This window comes from Bubalus bubalis, chromosome 9, assembly GCF_019923935.1.
Source record: "Bubalus bubalis isolate 160015118507 breed Murrah chromosome 9, NDDB_SH_1, whole genome shotgun sequence".
Lineage (NCBI taxonomy): Eukaryota > Metazoa > Chordata > Mammalia > Artiodactyla > Bovidae > Bubalus > Bubalus bubalis.
This window is the reverse complement of record NC_059165.1, coordinates 106,666,839-106,687,288: the sequence shown is the minus strand read 5'-3', so window position 1 is coordinate 106,687,288 and position 20,450 is coordinate 106,666,839. Positions and strand designations below refer to the sequence as shown.

At 41.4% G+C, this 20,450-nt stretch overlaps 1 long non-coding RNA gene and 1 other non-coding gene across 2 annotated transcripts; one reads left to right on the top strand and one right to left on the bottom strand.

Annotated features, from left to right (window-relative positions):
• Positions 1-2,832: 2,832 nt before the first annotated feature.
• LOC112587021 lies at positions 2,833-20,355 on the bottom strand. The gene is made up of 3 exons (XR_003111616.3): positions 20,136-20,355; positions 5,999-6,039; positions 2,833-3,007 (listed from the first exon to the last, which is right to left on the bottom strand). It is a non-coding gene; the product is annotated as an uncharacterized LOC112587021 (long non-coding RNA).
• Positions 5,324-5,403, top strand: TRNAG-UCC. The gene has a single exon. It is a non-coding gene; the product is annotated as a tRNA-Gly (tRNA).
• Positions 20,356-20,450: the final 95 nt, after the last annotated feature.

Sequence of the window (20,450 nt, the reverse complement as noted above, 5' to 3'; positions counted from 1 at the left end):
TGTCCTTGACTACTATCCTCATAATTTCTATTGCTGCCTGAAATTTTTACTTTGGTCTAGTCTGGGCTTGAACTTGACCTCAGGTTGACCTCAGTGCTTTTCAGACACTTGTCCTCTGCTGGGTGAAGAACCTGTACTATCACCTCTGCCACTCGCAGGTGCCACAGATCAGAAGTAGCACTGAGATTAGGACATGTGGACAGACAAGTCAGCACATGTGCAAGTCAAACAGGAATGTCTTGGGTGGTGGACAGTCTGAATAGCCAACAATCAGCATGTCACCATCATTCTGGTGGCCCAATCTGGCCGCCAGGTCAGAAAACACACCCCCACCCCCAATAGTGTGTGATATCTACACCACAGGCTGACTTACTGGAACTTCAACCTGGCCACTGGAACCTGAAACAGCCTTGTCACCATTAGATGATCCTGTGGGTCATCTGGTCTACTCCTTACATGGATGGCCTGGATCCCCACATGTCCTACTCCAGGCCAAGGCAGGGAGGGTGCATTCCAGGCATCCAGAGGAGGACTTGGAAACATTTTCAGGAAGCTCATCAGATGCCCAACCCCATACATCCTGGGACAGTGCAAACCAGTGGAAGGTCCCCCGTCTGTCAATCAAAGCACCTGCCCTATCCCAGCTGCTACCTGAACAGTGAACGGTGGCCTCCTGATAGCTTACAGTGAACGGTGTCAGATTCGTGATCTCTGAAGGACAGAATTTCACTTTGGGAGCAAAGACACAGCTTCAGTCACTCAGAGCTTCATGTGGCACATTTATTAAAGTGGGGAAGCATAGAGAACGCTTCTGACACGGACTTCAGAAGGAGGTAGAGACCTCCCCACTGGCTAGGCTTATCAAGGCCTTGTATACTTTTTTAGTTGGTTACTAATGATAGAAAGGTCTTCCCAGACCCACTCCCACAACATACATCTTAAGATAACAGGATTAGTCAGAAGGTTCTTAAGAAGGAGAAACAACATACATCGTGTCCTCGAGCAACATACATTGTTGTTATATAATCATTAGTACAGAGTTTAAGGAAAAACATACCTTTGAGCAAGATGAGTTGTTTTGTTATGATCTTTAGCTCTGGGCTTAAAGAAAGTTAGTCTTAGAAGAAGTAGATTGTTGCCATAACAACTCAGCTTAAGAAAAAAGACTTTTTTCTTTTGTGACTAAGATGAAAAGTTAAAATGAAATAACTCTTTAAGACCCCATGAACTATACAGTCCATGGAATTCTCCAGGCCAGAATACTAGAGTGGGTAGCCGTTGCCTTCTCCAGGGGATCTTCCCAACCCAGAGATCGAACCCAGGTCTCCCACTCTGCAGGCAGATTCTTTACCAGCTGAGGCACCAGGGAAGCCCAAGAATACTGGAGTGGGTAGCCTATCCCTTCTCCAGGGGATCTTCTTGACCCAGGAATCGAACTGGGGTCTCCTGCATTGCAGGCAGATTCTTTACTGTCTGAGCCACCAGGGAAGCCCGACTAAGATGAAGAAATGTAGGAAAGAAAAAAAAAATTGTCCCTTTTCTCCACCTCAAGGGCCCCAGGCCCCTTTCTCCTTCTCAATGGCCCTAGACTCCTTATCAACCTACCTCGGAATTAACTCTCTCACTCTCTCCCCACCTGTAAGTAAATCTGTAGCAAATGCTTTCCCCTGCCACACTGAGCGTAACAGAACAACCCTGCCATTATTGCCAGCCTCTTGAAACTCTGCCTCAGGTCATAATGGCCAGATGCAGTTCTATTCCACAGACAATCAGAGTTCCAGAAGAGCCACACAAAGGCAGGAGCCGGTCAACTCCCAATAACCAGCTAGAGCAGGAATGGGCCTAATCCAGATCCTTGGGTAAAGGCAAGAGCTCTGCCTCCTACTTGACTTTGCCCCAGTTCCCCTTGCAGTCGTGACCTGGGAAGATTGAAGTGGCTGGCTTGGAATTGTACCCCTTCTTTAGGGAGAAAGGCAGTGGCACCCCACTCCAGTACTCTTGCCTGGAAAATCCCATGGATGGAGGAGCCTGGAAGGCTGCAGTCCATGGGGTCGCTGAGGGTCGGACACGACTGAGTGACTTCACTTTCACTTTTCACTTTCATGCATTGGAGAAGAAAATGGCAACCCACTCCAGTGTTCTTGCCTGGAGAATCCCAGGGACGGGGGAGCCTGGTGGGCTGCCATCTACTGGGTCGCACAGAGTCTGACACGACTGAAGCGACTTAGCAGCAGCAGCAGCAGACATAGCAACCATGCCCCAGGTGGGCCCATGGCAGTGTTGGGCGTACTCTCTTTGCTCCACAAAGGAGAACTTAGAAAAAACATTTCAGAAGTACATCCAGTAACTGCGTCCCATGAGGAGCCACAGCAGGACCAAGCATTTGGAAAATTCACATTTCTTGATTTCTAAACTTAGTAGAAACTACAGTAATCAAAATGACATGGCACTGGCACTGAAAAAACACACAAGGACTTCCTTGGTGTCAGTGGATAAGACTCCCGCTCCCAGTGCAGGGGGCCCAGTTTCAATCCCTGGTCAGGGAACTGGATCCCACATGCTGCAGATAAGAGTTCACATGCCACAGCTGAGACCCACTGCAGCCAAATAAATAATTTTTTAAAAAGACAGCTAGACTAATGGAATAGAATAGAGAGCTCAGAGATAAACTCTCACATATATGATCAAGTGGTTTTTAACAAGGGCGCCAAGATCATTCAAGAGTGGAAAGGACAGTCTTTTCAACAAATGGTGCTAGAAAATCTGGATCTCCCCATGCAAAGGATGAAGTTGAACCCTTACCTAATGCCAGATACAAAAATTAACTCCAAATGGAACTAAACAGGAGACCTAAATTATTAAACTCTTAGAAGAAAACATAGCTGAAAATGTTCTTGACATTACATTTAGCAATGATTCCTTGGATATGACCCTTGAGACATCCAGCAGCAACCCACAGGGTCCTTTCTCAGTCTCACAGAACATGTTTCGTCTTCAGATCATGAACCTGTGGGAGACATCTTGGTCTCAGTGGAGCCACAGCCTCATCTGAGGAAGTTTTTTTTTGTTTTTGTTTTATTTTTTTTTATTGAAGGATAATTGCTTTACAGAATTGTGTTGTTTTCTGTCAAACCTCAACATGAATCAGCCACAGGTACACATATATCCCCTCCCTTTTGAACCTCCCTCCCATCGCCCGCCCCATCCCACCCCTCTAGAGTGATACAGAGCCTGAGGAAGTGTTTTTAATGCCCTGCTGAGCATACCACCAATCTAATGATCTAACTTTGGGGTATATAACCAAAAAACTGAAAACTTATGTCCACACAGAAACCTGTACAGAAAGCTTCAACAACAAACTTGACCATGCAGAAGAAATAATCAGTGAACAATGTACACATAATTGTGTACAACTGTGTCCCAGAAGAAGAGAGGAAGAAGAGGTTAGAAAGCTTATTTTTAAAAATAATGGCTAAGACAGTAAGTCTTAAGTCTTTCACAGTACATATAAATATCAAACCATTATTTTGTATACCTGAAACTAATATAATGTTATTTGTCAACTATATCTCAATAAAAATAAATAAATAAAAATGTTAAAGAAAAAAGAAAGAATGGCTGAAAAATTCCCAAACCTGTGGAGTGATTTAGACATCCAAGTTCATGAAGCTAATCAGTTCAGTTCAGTTCAGTCGCTCAGTCGTGTCTGACTCTTTGTGACCCCACGAATCGTAGCACGCCAGGCCTCCCTGTCCATCACCAACTCCCGGAGTTCACTCAAACTCATGTCCATCAAGTCGGTGATGCCATCCAGCCATCTCATCCTCTGTCGTCCCATTTTCCTCCTGCCCCTAATCCCTCCCAGCATCAGAGTCTTTTCCAATGAGTCAACTCTTCACATGAGGTGGCCGAAGTATTGGAGTTTCAGCTTTAGCATCAGTCCTTCCAATGAACACCCAGGACTGATCTCCTTTAGGATGGACTGGTTGGATCTCCTTGCAGTCCAAGGGACTCTCTAGAGTCTTCTCCAACGCCACAGTTCAAAAGTATCAATTCTTCAGCACTCAGCTTTCTTCACAGTCCAACTCTCACATCCATACATGACCACAAGAAAAACCATAGCCTTGACTAGACGGACCTTTGTTGGCAAAATAATGTCTCTGCTTTTCAATATGCTATCTAGGTTGGTCATAACTTTCCTTCCAAGGAGTAAGCGTCTTTTAATTTCATGGCTGCAGTCACCATCTGCAGTGATTTTGGAGCCCAAAAAAATAGTCTGACACTGTTTCCACTGTTTCCCCATCTATTTCCCATGAAGTGATGGGACCAGATGCCATGATCTTAGTTTTCTGAATGTTGAGCTTTAGGCCAAATAGATCACCTCAAAATTTCACCCAAAATGATATTCTTCAAGATACATTATAACAGAACTATCAAAAATCAAAACTAAAGAGAGAATGTTAAAAGCAGAAAAGTGAAATTTTCTCACACAAAGTAACTTATCCACTGCTAAGGCTACATGCAGATTTCCTAGCAGAAACCTTGTGGCCAGTGCAGAATGAAAGCCCTGAAAGAGAAAGACTGCCACCGAGAATACTTTGCCCAGAAAAGTCGTCCTTCAGAAATGAAAGCTAAATAAAGGCTTCTCCAAACAAGGAAAAGCTGAAAGAGTTCAGAACTCTGTAACTTTCTTACAAAAAAATTCTGAAACGAGTTCTTTATGCTGAAACAAAAAGATGCTAATCAGTAATAGAAAAACATGAAAATATACAATACACCAGTAAAGGTAAGTGTATAGTCATACTCAGAAAACTCTAAAACTGTAACGTGATGGTGTATCAAGCACTTAACTCCAGTACAAAGTTTATAGGATAAAAGTATTTAAAAAGTAGCTAGCTACTGCTACAATAAGTTTTTAATGGATACACAATATTAAAAGATGTAAATTATGACATTAAACATAAAATGGAGGCGAGTAAAGGGCAGAGTTTGTCAGTGATCAAAGTTAAGTTATTATCAGCTTAAAATAAGCTGTCACATAAGATATTTCAAGGAAGCTTTGGGTAAAACCTATAGTAGTTATACACAAGATAAAAAGAAGGGAATAAAAGCATACTACTACAGAAAAGCATCAATTCAGAAAGGAAAACAGGAACAGAAGGGGGAAAAACTACAAATATTCAGAAAACAAGTATTAAGACAGCATTAGTTTATAGTCTCCCACAGCCTGAATTTCTGGAATTGCAGTTCCAATGGCTATTTCCAAATACACTTGCTTTTGCTGGTTTTGTTTTTTTTTTTTTTTTTAATGGCATTAGGGACTTCCCTGGTGGTCCAATGGTTAGGACTCTGCACTTCCACTGCAGGGAGCAGGGAGCACAGGTTCAAACCCTGGTCAGGGAACTAAGATCTTGTGTGCTGTGGCCAAAAAAATAGGGAAATGCCCTAGAGCGGGGAACATATGTATACCGATGGCTGATCCATGTTGATGCATGGCAAAAACCAATACAATACTGTAATTATCCTTCAGAAAAAAAAATGCTGAGTGCCCAAAGTAAATAATTTTTAAAGACCAAAAATAAATAAAAATGCCGTATTGATGGCATTACCTATCAATAAGTACTTTAAATACAAATGGATTAAATTCTCAATCAAAACACATGGAGCAGTTGTATGAATTAAAAAAAAAAGAGTCAAACTACATGCTTCCTTCAAGACTCGATTTAGCTTTAAGAACACACATAGCCCAGACTTCCTGGGTGGTCCCGTGGTTAAGAATCCGTCTGCCAGTGCAGGGAACATGGGGCAATCCCTGGTTTGGCAGGATTCCGCGTGCCTCAGGGCAAGTAAGCCCGTTGGCCACAAGTGCCGAGCCCCTGCACTGCAGCTACTGAACCCTGAACGCCTGGGAAACTGTGGAAGTCCTGTGCTCCACACGGAGCCTGGCTCCACAACAAGAGAAGCTCACACGCCACAACTCGAGACTAGCCCCACTTACCCAAACTAGAGAACGTCCACACACAGCGAGAAAGATCCAGCCTGCAATAAATAAATAAGCAAATAAATAATTTTTTAAATAAAAGAACACACACAGGCATACAATTATGTAAAGTTTAAAAAATAAAATAAAATTAAATAAATAAATAAATAAAAGAACACACATAGGCATAAAGCGAAGGGATAAAAAAAGATATTCCATGCAAATGGAGGCCAAAAATGAGTAGGGACAGCTACCCTTTTATCAGACAAATAACGTTTAAGTCAAATAATGTGAAGTGAAAGTCACTCAGTCGTGTCTGACTCTTTGCAACCCCATGGACTATACATTCAGGCCATGGACTTCTCCAGGCCAGAGTACTGGAGTGGGTAGCAGACAAAGAGTAGCCACGGGGGGCTGTTTTTATTGGGATTCAAAGAATCTAAGTTTGGGGTGTCCAGAGTTTTGTAGATTCACCCTTTATTGGTTAATTTAAAGCTTAAGAGCAGGGATTAGGGCGCAGAAAGGGAGAAGCAGGGTTACTCAAGTGGTCAGGTATCTAGGTTACCCGGGGCTTTCTGAAAGAGCGAACTTCGTGAGCAGAGGTGGTCTAATTCCTTACCTGGGCGATCACTTGTGTCATACAGTTGCCAAGATGTTTATTCAAGATGGATGTCTTTTGAAATGAATGCCGTGACAATCAAAAGCTTAAAGTCAGGCACTTACATAACAATAAATGCCGACATTTTTTAAAAATCTCAAATAACCTATCATTTTACCTCAAGGAACTAGAAAAAGTAGAACAAAGGGCAAAGTTAGCAGAAGGAAGGAAATAACAAGATCATAGGAGAAATAAATGAAATAGAGATTAGTAAAACAATAGAAAAGAAAATGAAACTGAGTTGGTTTTTTGAAAAGACAAAATTGACAAACCATTAGCCAGACTTACCAAGAAAAAGGATAGGACTAAATAAATAAAATTATAAATGAAAGAAGAGATATCTTACTAATATCACAGATAAACAGTTGACCCTTGAACAACAGGTTCGAACTGTGTGGGTCCACTTATACATGGATTTTTTTTCCACTAAATATGTACTACAATACTACACTAGCCACAGTTGGTTAAATTCAAGAATTCAGAACATAACAGATATAGAGGATTGACTTAAAGTTATACACAGATTTTTTTTACTGCAGAGAGGGTCAGCGCCCCAACACCCAAAGTTGTTCAAGGGTCCACAATGCAAAGGATAATTCAGTTCAGTTCAGTTCAGTCGCTCAGTCGTGTCCGACTCTTTGTGCACGCCAGGCCTCCCTGTCCATCACGAACGCCCGGAGTTCACTCAAACTCACGTCCATCGAGTCGGTGATGCCATCCAGCCATCTCATCCTCTGTCATCCCCTTTTCCTCCTGCCCCCAATCCCTCCCAGCATCAGAGTCTTTTCCAATGAGTCAACTCTTCACATGAGGTGGCCAAAGTACTGGAGTTTCAGCTTTAGCATCAGTCCTTCCAAAGAACACCCAGGGCTGATCTCCTTTAGAATGGACTAGTTGGATCTCCTTGCAGTCCAAGGGACTCTCAAGAGTCTTCTCCAACACCACAGTTCAAAAGCATCAATTCTTCGGCGCTCAGCTTTCTTCACAGTCCAACTCTCACATTCATACATGATCACTGGAAAAACCATAGCCTTGACTAGACGGACGTTTGTTAGCAAAGTAATGTCTCTGCTTTTGAATATGCTATCTAGGTTGGTCATAACTTTCCTTCCAAGGAGTAAGTGTCTTTTAATTTCATGGCTGCAGTCACCATCTGCAGTGATTTTCAAGCCCCCAAAAAATAAAGTCTGACACTGTTTCCACTGTTTCCCCATCTATTTGCCATGAAGTGATGGGACCAGATGCCATGATCTTCGTTTTCTGAATGTTGCGCTTTAAGCCAACTTTTTCACTCTCCACTTTCACTTTCATCAAGAGGCTTTTTAGTTCCTCTTCACTTTCTGCCATAAGGGTGGTGTCATCTGCATATCTGAGGTTATTGATATTTCTCCCGGCAATCTTGATTCCAGCTTGTGCTTCTTCCAGTCCAGCATTTCTCATGATGTACTCTGCATATAAGTTAAAAACCAGGGTGACAACATACAGCCTTGACGTACCCCTTTTCCTATTTGGAATCAGTCTGTTGTTCCATGTCCAGTTCTAACTGTTGCTTCCTGACCTGCATACAGACTTCTCAAGAGGCAGGTCAGGTGGTCTGGTATTCCCATCTCTTTCAGAATTTCCCACAGTTTATTGTGATCCACACAGTCAAAGGCTTTGGCATAGTCAATAAAGCAGAAATAGATGTTTTTCTGGAACTCTCTTGCTTTTTCAATGATCCAGTGCATGTTGGCAATTTGATCTCTGGTTCCTCTGCCTTTTCTAAAACCAGCTTGAACATCAGGAAGTTCACGGTTCACATATTGCTGAAGCCTGGCTTGGAGAATGTTGAGCATTACTTTACTAGCATGTGAGATGAGTGCAATTGTGCAGTAGTTTGAGCATTCTTTGGCATTGGAATGAAAACTGACCTTTTCCAGTCCTGTGGCCACTGCTGAGTTTTCCAAATTTGCTGGCATATTGAGTGCAGCACTTTCACAGCATCATCTTTCAGGATTTGAAATAGCTCAACTGGAATTCCATCACCTCCACTAGCTTTGTTCGTAGTGATGCTTTCTAAGGCCCACTTGACTTCACATTCCAGGATGTCTGGCTCTAGGTCAGTGATCACACCATCGTGATTATCTGGGTCGTGAAGATCTTTTTTGTACAGTTCTTCTGTGTATTCTTGCCACCTCTTCTTAATATCTTCTGCTTCTGTTAGGTCCATACCATTTCTGTCCTTTATCAAGCCCGTCTTTGCATGAAATGTTCCCTTGGCATCTCTAATTTTCTTGAAGAGATCTTTAGTCTTTCCCATTCTGTTGTTTTCCTCTATTTCTTTGCATTGATCGCTGAGGAAGGCTTTCTTATCTCTTCTTGCTATTCTTTGGAACTCTGCATTCAGATGCTTATATCTTTCCTTTTCTCCTTTGCTTTTTGCTTCTCTTCTTTTCACAGCTATTTGTAAGGCCTCCCCAGACAGCCATTTAGATTACTATAAACAATAACAGTCAAAAAATAGTCAACAAATTGGACAAGCTAGTAGAAATGGATAAATTCCTAGAAACATACCACCTACCAAGTCTGAATAAGGAAAAATAGAAACTGTGAACAGATCAATAACAAGTAAGGAGGCTGAATCAGGAATTAAAGACTCCCAGGAAAGAAAACTCCAGTTTTCTACCAATTCTAGCAATCAAGGGTAAATTAGCACCAATCATTCTCAAACTCTTCCAAAAAATAGAATAGTAAAGAACATCTCCAAATTTACTTTACAAACCCAACACTATCTTGATACCAAAGCCAGATAAGGACCCTAAAAGAAAATAAAATTATAAGCCAATATCCCTGATGAACATGGATGCAAATTTTCTCAATAAAATATTAGCACACCAAGTTCAACAGCACATTGAAAGAATCACACATCATGAAGAAGCAAAATTTATCCCTAGGATGCAAGGATAGTTCAAGACGCACAAATCAGTAAATATAGTACACCACACTAATTGAATGAAAGACAAAAATCATGTAATCATTTCAGTAGATGCCAAAAAAGCATTTGACAAAATTCAACATACTTTCATGATAAAGACTCTCAAAAGAAGTGAGTATGGAAGGAACATACCTCAACATAACAAAGGCCATAAGTAAAAACCCAAAGCTAACATCATACTTTATCGAAAAAGACTGAACATTTTCCCACTAAGATCAGAAATAAGACAAGCATGCTCACTCTCACCACTCCTATTCAACACAGTACTGGAAGCCCTAGTCAGAGTGATCAGACAAGGAAAAAAATAAAACAAAAAATAATCCAAATTGAAAAACAAAAGTAAAATTTTCTCTATCAGCTGATATGATTTTTTTAATAAATCCTAGACACCTCAAAAAAATTGTTAAAACAAACAAATTTAGTAAAATTTCAGGATACAAAATCAACATACAAAGAGACTTCCCTGGCAGTCCAGAGGTTAAGACTCTGTGTTTCCACTGCAGGGTGTGGGTTTGATCCCTGGTAGGGGACCCTAGGATCCTGCATTCTGAACAGTGCTAAAAAAAAAAAAAAAAATTCAACATAAAAAAATTGGTTCCATATCTATACACCAACAATAAACTATCTGAAAAAGAAACAATCCTACTCAGAGCAGCATCATAAACAATAAAATGCCTAGGGGTAAATTCAACCAAGAGAAAGATAAATACAAATATATATATAGAGAGAGAGAGATAGATATAGACACACTGAAAACTATATGACATTGATGAAAAAATGGAAGAAGAGACAAATAAATGGGAAAATATCCCATGTTCACAGATCAGGAGAGCTAATATCATTGAAATTTCCATACCACCCAAAGCCATCTACAGAGTCAATGCAAACACTGTCAAAATTCCAACGGCATTTTTCACAGAAATAAAATAAACAATCCTAAAATTTGCATGGAATCCAAAATACCCTGAGTAGACAAATACTGAGAAAGAACAAAGCTGGAGGCATCATACTTCTGATTTCCTTATTGCAAAAGTATAGTAATCAAAACAGTACAGTATTTACATAAAAACAGACACATAGACCAATGAGACAGAATCATTTGCCAGAAACAAACCCATGCATATATGGTCAACTAATGTGTGACATTACTTTGCCAACAAAGGTCTGTCTAGTCAAGGCTATGGTTTTTCCTGTGGTCATGTATGGATGTGAGAGTTGGACTGTGAAGAAAGCTGAGCGCCGAAGAATTGATGCTTTTGAACTGTGGTGTTGGAGAAGACTCTTGAGAGTCCCTTGGACTGCAAGGAGATCCAACCAGTCCATTCTAAAGGAGATCAGCCCTGGGTGTTCTTTGGAGGGACTGATGCTAAAGCTGAAACTCCAGTACTTTGGCCACCTCATGTGAAGAGTTGACTCATTGGAAAAGACTCTGATGCTGGGAGGGATTGGGGGCAGGAGGAGAAGGGGACGACAGAGGATGAGATGGCTGGGTGGCATCACCGACTTGATGGACATGAGTTTGAGTGAACTCTGGGAGTTGGTGATGGACAGGGAGGCCTGGCATGCTGCAATTCATGGGGTCGCAAAGAGTCGGACATGACTGAGTGACTGAACTGAACTGAATGTTTGACAAGAAAGCCAAGAATACTCAATGGGAAAAGCTAGTTTCTTGAATAAATGATAATGAGAAACTTGGATATCCATATGCAAAAGAATGAAATTGGAACCCTATCTTACACCACTCACAATGAAATAGATTAAAGATTTAAACATAAGTCTAAAACTGTAAAAATCCTAGAAGAAAACAAAGGAAATAAGTTCCTTGACACTGGTCTTGATAGCCATTTCATGAATATGACAGCAAAAGCATAAGCAACAGAAACAAAAATTAGTAAGTGAGAAACTACATCAAACTAAAAGAAGTGATCAACAAGAATAACAAAAAACGCAACCTATATAACAGGAGAAAATATTTTAACCCCAGATATATGATAATAGATTAATATCCAAAATATAAAAGGAACACCTATGATTCAATAGCAAAAAAAAAAATCCAATTTAAAAATGAGCAGAGGGTACGAATAGACATTTTTCCAAAATTATATAAATGGCCAACAGGTACATCAAAAGGTATTCAACATGACTATCAGGGAAACACAAATAAAAATCATAGTAAGATATCATCTCATCCCTAAAATGGCTTTTTCAAAAAGACAAGAAATATCAAAATCTGGCAAGGATTTGGAGAAAACTGTGCACAATTGGTGGGAATGTTAAATTGGCATGGCCACTTCAGAAAACAGCATGGAGTTTCCTCAAAGAATTAAAATTAGAGCTGCCGTGTGGTCCAGCAATCATACTCTGGGTATATATCCAAAGCAAAAGAAATCACTATCTCTAAGGAAGTTAGATCAGTATCTCAAAGAGCTATCTGCACTCCCGTGTGCATTGCAGCATTAATCACAATAGGCAAGACACAGAAAAAATCTAAGTGTTTGTTGACAATGTATGGATAATGAAAATGTGAGGTATATACATATTACAAATGTATGTGTATATGTATTTGTAAAACATACATATTACAAATATGTATATCAATAAAATGTGGTATATGTACATATATATATATGTACATACACACATTCAGCCAATTAAAAAAAAAGGAAATCCTGCCATTTGAGACAACCTGGATGGACCTTAAGGATATTATGGTAAGTGAAAGAAGTCAGACAGAGAAGAGAAAGACAAATACTTTATGATCACATGATTTATATTTGAGATCTAAAAACCTGGAACTTAGAGAGTGGAGGGGTGGTTCCCAGGGCTGAGGAGTGGGGGAAATGGAGTGATGTTGGCCAAAGGGTATAAACTTCTAGATACAAGATGAATATGTTCTGGGGATGTAATGTACAGCATGATGACTATAGTTAATACTGTACTGTATAATTGAAAATTGATAAAAGAAAGAAAGTGAAGTCACTCAGTCATATCCTATTCTTCTGCGACACCATGGACTGTAGCCTACTAGGCTCCTCTATCCCTGGAGTTTTCTAGGCAAAAATTCTGGAGTGGGTTGCCATTTCCCTCTCCAGGGGATCTTCCCAACCCAGGGATCGAACCCAAGTCTCCCACGTTGCAGGCAGATTCTTTACCAGCTGAACTACAAGGGAAGCCCAATTGCTGAAAGAGTAGATCTTAAATGTTCTCAGTACACACACATACACGCACATACACACACATAACTATGTGAGGTGATGGAGGTGTTAACTTATTGTGGTAATCATTTTGGAATACATAAGCATAGGAAATTATCATGTTGTACACCTTAAACTTATAAAATGTTATATGTGAATTGTGTCTCAATAAAGCTAGAACTTGTGAAAGGAAGAAAAAAGATATGTATGTCACCATGATACCATTTTGTGACACACAGCATACACATATAACAAAACTTCATTCATAATTGCCAAAACTTGGAAGCAACCAAGATGTCCTTCAGTAGGGGAAACGGATAAATAAACTGTGGTACATCCAGATAATGGAATATTATTCAGTGCTAAAAAGAAATGAGCTATCAAGCCATGAAAAGACATTGAGGAACCTTAAATGTAGTACTGTGTGAAAAAGTCAGTCTGAAAAGGCTGCATACTGCATGATTCCAACTATATAATATTTTGGAAAAGGCAACACAGAGGAGACAGAAAAAAAAAGTCAGTGGTTGCCTGGAGTTCGGGGGAAGAGGGGTGAATATGCAGAACAAAGGAGATTTTTTGGACAGTAAAGCTACTGTGTATGATACTATAATGGTGGATGCATTTTATTATATATTTGCCCAAAACCATAGAATGAACAGGCTTCCCTGGTGGCTCAGACAGTAAAGCGTCTGCCTGTAACGTGGGAGACCTGGCTTCTATCCCTGGGTTGGGAAGATCCCCTGGAGAAGGAAATTGTAACTCACTTCAGTACTCAAGCTTGGAAAATCCCATGGATGGAGGAACCTGGTAGGCTACAGTCCATGGGGCTGCAAAGAGTCGGACACCACTGAGCAACTTCACTTCAAATGTACAGGCTTCCCTGGTGGCTCAGCTAGTAAAGAATCCACTTGCAGTGTGGAAGACCTGGGTTTGATCCGTGGTTTGGGAAGGTCCACTGGAGAAGAGAACAGCTACCCACTCCAGTATTCTGGCCTGGAGAATTCCATGGACTGCATCGTCCATGGGGTGTGACTTCCCTGTCAGGTCTGCTGGGTCACTGAAGGCTTGGTCACCTGACATCTTTATTTGAGGGGGCTTCCCTGATAGCTCAGTTGGTAAAGAATCTGCCTGCAATGCAGGAGACCCTGGTTTGATTCCTGGGTGGGGAAGATCTGCCAGAAAATGGAAAGGCTACCCCCTCCAATATTCTTGGGCTTCTCTTGTGGCTCAGCTGGTAAAGAGTCTGCCTGCAATGCGGGAGACCTGAGTTCGATCCCTGGGTTGGGAAGATCCCCTGGAGAAGGGAAAGGCTACCCACTCCAGTATTCTGGTCTGGAGAATCCCATGAACTGTATAGTCCATGGGGTCACAAAGAGTCGGACACGACTGAGTGACTTTCACTTTACTTCTTCAAGAATGTGCAATGCCAAAAGTGAACCCTACAACAAACTATAGACTTAGAATGATTATGATGTGTCAATATATGTTCATCAACTTTACAATGTACCACTTGGGTGGAGGATGTTGATAATCTGTTGTTGTTTGGTCGCTAAGTCGTACCTGACTCTTTGTGACCCGATGAACTGCAGCATGCCAGGCTTCCCGTCCTTCACCGTCTCCCAGAGTTTGCTCAAACTCATGTCCATTTAGTTAGGTGATAATCTGGAAGGCTATAAACGTGGGAGGGCAGGTGATAATGTGGGAAATTACTGTACCTTTCTCTCAGCTTTGCTTGAGCTTCAAGTTTTATTTGCTCTAATAAAATAAGTTTAAGTTGACCTGCCATAAACCCTATTTTCAAAGTGTTAGAAAAGAAAAATGACTTTCTCTAATTTGCAAATGCATGGAGAATTAGAACGAAAACACAATGATAGCAAAGCAGAAATTTATAAGCTCTTCCTCCAAAACACTTGTTTAAAGAAGCCATAAGGAGCCCAGATAAGGACTGATTACCCCTAAGTTGCTGCACATCTTAGTCGTGTGTAGGTTGTGACAAAAACTCCTATGGGACTTCCCTGGTGGTACAGCAGGTAAGAATCCCCTCCCAGTGCGGAGGACACGGGTTCAATGCCTGCTTCAGGAACATTCCTTACACTGAGGAGCAACTAAGCCGTGTGCCACAACTACTTAGCCCACATGCCACAACTGCTGAAGCCCGTGTGCCTAGAGCCTGTGCTTCACACAAGAGAAGCCCATGTACTGCAGTAAAGGGCAGCCCCTGCTCACTGCAACCAAAGAAAGCCCACGTGCAGCAACAAAAATCCAGTGCAACCAAAAATAAATATATAAGCACAGAAATGAAATTTTTTAGGCTCATACGACAATGACTCATTTTTTTGAAGTATGACTGCTTGGGAACTCAAAATGTCAACAGGAAGGTGCAGTCAATTAAAATGGGATAGACTGTTTCTTTCCTAAAAATGTAACTATTTGGAATCCAACTCTGATTTCACAAGTTACCTCTACGCTTTAAAACCATTCTCCCTGAGCAAGGGAGGTTTAACTTACAGTTAACCTGGAATAAGTTAACACTGGAATTGTGCTTCAGAGTGTTCAAAACCGATGAACACCTTGGGCACCGGTAGTGGCATGCGATGACTTTACTACAGAGTCATCATCGACTGCAAAGACCTGACGGACAAACAGCTGGTCTACAAAACAAAGCTGGTCTGGAGAGCTATTAATAGAAACAAATTCTTGCAAGTCAAAAAGCTTGTTGCTGCTATTAATAATTAGTAAAATCCATGCTCAAAGACTTCAGGTGGGAGGATATTTGCTTGATGTCTTCACAGTGGGATGACACCAAGAATCAGTGTAATTGTGGGTTTGCTAACAGCAGGGAAGCAAATTAAAGTGATGTCACCATTTTTAATTTTAATTTTTATTTATTTGGCTGTACTGTGTCTTAGTTGTGGCATGCTGGATCTTTAGTTGCGGCTTGTGTGATCTAGTTTCCCAACCAAAGATGGAACCCTGGCCCCGTGAATCTTAGCCACTGAACCACCAGGGAAGTCCCAAAGTGATGGGGCTAGCTTTTGTGTGTAATGTTTATTTATTTATTTGGCTGTGTCAGATCTTAGCTGCAGCACCCAGGATCTTCCCTGTGTCATAGGGATCTTTCGAAACAGCACACAGACTCTCTAGTTTTGGCGCTCAGGCTCAGCATCATGTGGGATCTTAGTTCCCCAACCAGGGAGCAAACCCATGTCACCTGCATTGCAAGGCAGGTTCTTAACCACTGGATCAACAATGAAACCCCTGACTGGGCCAGTTTTATCACCACATAAAATTTTTAAAAAATTCTTTTTTTTTTTTTTTTTTTTTGGCCAAGCTTGAAGTATCTTAGTTCCCCAAACAGAGACTGAACCCTTGCCCTTATGCAGTGAAAGCACAGAGTCCTAACCACTGGACCTCCAGGGAGTTCCTGTGAAAAGGATGCTCTAAAGACTGCAGTCCAGTCAAAGAAGCATTACTGGGAAACAAAACTGAAAGAGTAAAGGTATCCTACTGTGGAAAATGGGAAACATAGAAATGTCATATTTTTAATTAAACATACAATATTATCCAAGTCCTATTGCACTTCTGTTCTCCTTTTGCAGTCTTACATGTATATACCTTAATAGGCAACAATATAAACCTACAAATTTAATATCCAATGAAAGTTTTAAAAATAGTTCAAATAAACTACTGTATTAGAGGACAGAAAAAAAATTATAAACATATCAAAACAAATTTATCTCAAATATGTTGTTATGTGTTTTCTATTAGTAGTACTACTAGTATTGAAATGAACATCTGGGAGTTCTCAGTTCACATACTGTTGAAGCCTACCTTGAAGAATTTTGAGCATTACTTTGCTAGCCTGTGAGATGAATGCAATTGTGCAGTAGTTTGAACATTCTTTGGCATTGCCTTTCTTTGGAATCAGAATGAAAACGGACCTTTTCCAGTCCTGTGGCCACTGCTGAGTTTTCCAAATTTGCTGGCATATTGAGTGCAGCACTTTCACAGCATCCTCTTTTAGGATTTGAAATAGCTCAACTGGAATTCCATCCCCTCCACTAGCTTTGTTCATTCTGATGCTTCCTAAAGCCCACTTGACTTTACATTCCAGGATGTCTGGCTCTAGGCGAGTGATCATACCATCGTGGTTATCTGGGTCATGAAGATCTTTTTTGTATAGTTCCTCTGTGTATTCTTGGCATCTCCTCTTAATATCTTCTGCTTCTGTTAGGTCCATACCATTTCTGCCCTTTATTGTGCCCATCTCTGCAGTCCATGGGGTCACAAAGAGTTGGACACAACTGAGTGACTGAACTGAACTTGCATGAAATGTTCCCTTGGTATCTCTAATTTTCTTGAAGAGATCTCTAGTCTTTCCCATTCTATTGTTTTCCTCTATTTCTTTGCATTGATCACTGAGAAAGGCTTTCTTATCTCTCCTTGCTGTTCTTTGGAACTCTGCATTCACATGGATATATCTTTCCTTTTCTCCTTTGCCTTTAGCTTCTCTTCTTTTCTCACCTATTTGTAAGGCCTCCTCAGACATCCATTTTGCATTTCTGCATTTCTTTTTCTTGGGAATGATCTTGATCACACCCCCTTATACAATGTCATGAACCTCCATCCATCATTCTTCAGGCACTCTGTCTATCAGATCTAATCCCTTGAATCTATTTGTCACTTCTACTGTATAATCATAAGGGATTCGATTTAGGTCATATCTGAATGGTCTAGTGGTTTTCCCTACTTTCTTCAATTTAGGTCTGAATTTTGCAATAAGGAGTTCATGAGCTGAGCCACAGTCATCTCCCAGTCTTGTTTATACTGACTGTATAGAGCTTCTCCATCTTTGGCTGCAAAGAATGTAATCATTCTAGAGATGTCCATGTGTAGAGTCATCTCTCATGTTCTTGGAAGAGGGTGTTTGCTATGACAAGTGCATTCTCTTAGCAAAATTCTGTTAGTCTTTGCCCTGTTTCACTTTGTACTCTGAGGCCAAACTTGCCTGTTACTCCAGGTATCTCCTGACTTCCTTCTTTTCCATTCCAATCCCCTATGATGAAAAGGATATCTCTTTTTTTGGTGTTAGTTCTAGGCCTTGTAGATCTTCATAGAACCATTCAACTTCAGCTTATTCAGCATTAGTTGTTTGCGTTCTGACTGGGATTACTGTGATATTGACTGTGATATTGCCAACATCCGTTGGATCATAGAAAAAGCAAGAGAATTCCGCAAAAAAATCTACGTCTGCTTCACTGACTATGCTAAAGCCTTTGACTATGTGAATCACAACAATCTGTGGAAAATTCTTAAAGAGATGGGAATACCAGACCACCTTACCTGCCTCCTGAGAAACCTGTATGCAGATCAAGAAGAAACAGTTAGAACCAAACAAGGAACAATGGACTGGTTCAAAACTGGGAAAGGAGTACATCAAGGCTGTATGTTGTCACCCTGTTTATTTAACTTACATGCAGAGTACAGCATGCAAAATGCCCGGCTGGATGAAGCACAAGCTGAAATCAAGATTGTTGGCAGAATTGTCAATATTATCACATATGCAGATAACACCACCCTTATGGCAGAAAGCAAAGAGGAGCTAGACCATCTCTTGAAGGTGAAAAAGGAAAGTGAAAAAGTTGGCTTAAAACTCAGCATTCAAAATACTAAGATCACAGCATCTGGTCCTAGCACTTCATGGCAAATAGATGGAGAAACAATGGAAACAGTGCCAGGCTTTATTTTCTTGGGCTCCAAAATCACTGTGGATGGTGATTGCAGCCATGACATTAAAAGATGCTTGCTCCTTGGAAGAAAAGCTTTGACAAACCTAGACAATGTATTAAAAAGCAGAGACATTACTTTGCCAACAAAGGTCCATATAGTCAAAGGTATGGTTTTTCCAGTAGTTGTGTATGGATGTGACAGCTGGACCATAAAGAAGGCTAAGCACTAAGGAATTGATACTTTTGAACTGTGGTGTTGAAGAAGACTCTTAAGAGTCCCTTGAACTACAAAGAGATCACAGTCAGTCCTAAAAGAAATCAGTCCTGAATAGTCATTGGAAGGACTGATACTGAAGCTGAAGCTCCAATACTTTGGCCACCAGACGCAAAGAGCTGTCTCACTAGAAAAGACCCCGATGCTGGGAAAGATTGAGGGCAAGAAGAGAAGGGGACAACAGATGGCTGGATGAAGGGGACATCCAGATGGCTGGATGGCATCACCGATTCAATGGAAACGAGTTTGAGCAAGCTCTGGGAGATGGTGAAGGACAGGGAAGCCTGGCCTGCTGCAGCCCATAGGGTCAGAAGAGTCAGATGTGACTGAATAACAAGTATTGAAATACTAATTGCCATCGTTATTAGTCCCATGCTGATTTTGTTCAAACAGCATTCATGTAACAGTAAATAAACACCAATTTTTCATATTCGTATGTAAAAGAAGTAATCTTGTGGGCATGTGCTCAGTGATTCAGTCCTGGCCCACTCTTTGCAGCCCCACAGACTGGGGCCCACCTGGGTCCTCTAATCCATGGATCTTTTCAACCCAGAAATAGAACCAGTTTCTCCTGCATAAGCAGGCAGATTGTTTGCCACTATGGTCACGTGGGAAGCCCCTTGTGAGTGTCTAATTATTACCTATTACATGATGCCTCTTTTCAGGTGTGACTGCAGCCATGAAATTAAAAGACGCTTACACCTTAGAAGAAAAGTTATGAACAACCTAGACAGCGTATTATAAAGCAGAGACATTACTTTGCCAACAAAGGTCCATCTAGTCAAAGCTATGGTTTTTCCAATAGTCATGTATGGATGCGAGATTTGGACTATAAAGAAAGCTGAGCGCTGAAGAATTGATGATTTTGAACCGTGGTGTTGGAGACGAGTCCCTTGGACTCCAAGGAGATCCAACCAGTCCATCCTAAAGGAAATCAGTCCTGAATATTCATTGGAAGGACTGAGGTTGAAGCTGAAAATACAATACTTTGGCCACCTGATGCAAAGAGCTGACTCTTTGAAAAGACCCTGATGCTGGGAAAGATTGAAGGCAGGAGAAGGGGACAACAGAGGATGAGATGGTTGGATGGCATCACCAACTCAACGGACATGAGTTTGAGTAAACTCCGGGAGTTGGTGATGGACAGGGAAGCCTGGCGTGCTGCAGTCCATGGGGTCGCAAAGAGTCGGAAACGACTGAGCGGAACTGTATCCTTTCTTGAAGCTCACCAGCCTCAAGCTAAACCCAAGCCCCGAGGGAGGGAAGCCTCACCCCCTCCCGATCCACACAAGCTCCACCCTATGATAAACCCCGCCCACACAGCACCGGCGCTTCTTTGGTTCCGCCTCCGCAGCGTCCAGGCTCCACCCTTCCCGACCCAGACAGTGCAGACTCCGAGGAGAATTCGCTTCTTCCGGTTTAGGTTGTCATGGTGGCGCCCAGCCCACCTTGCCTCGTCCTTTCCGGTCTCTATCCGTCGTGGCAAAGTAGGTAGGCGGTGTTAGTCATTTCAAGCCCTCTCTATCATGGCGGTGCCCTGCGTCTCCTTCCGGGCACAGCCTGTCATGGCGATGCCCTGAGTAGCCAAATTCAGACACAAACACCTACGTTTCCCGGGCTCTTCTTCCTCCCATGTGTCAT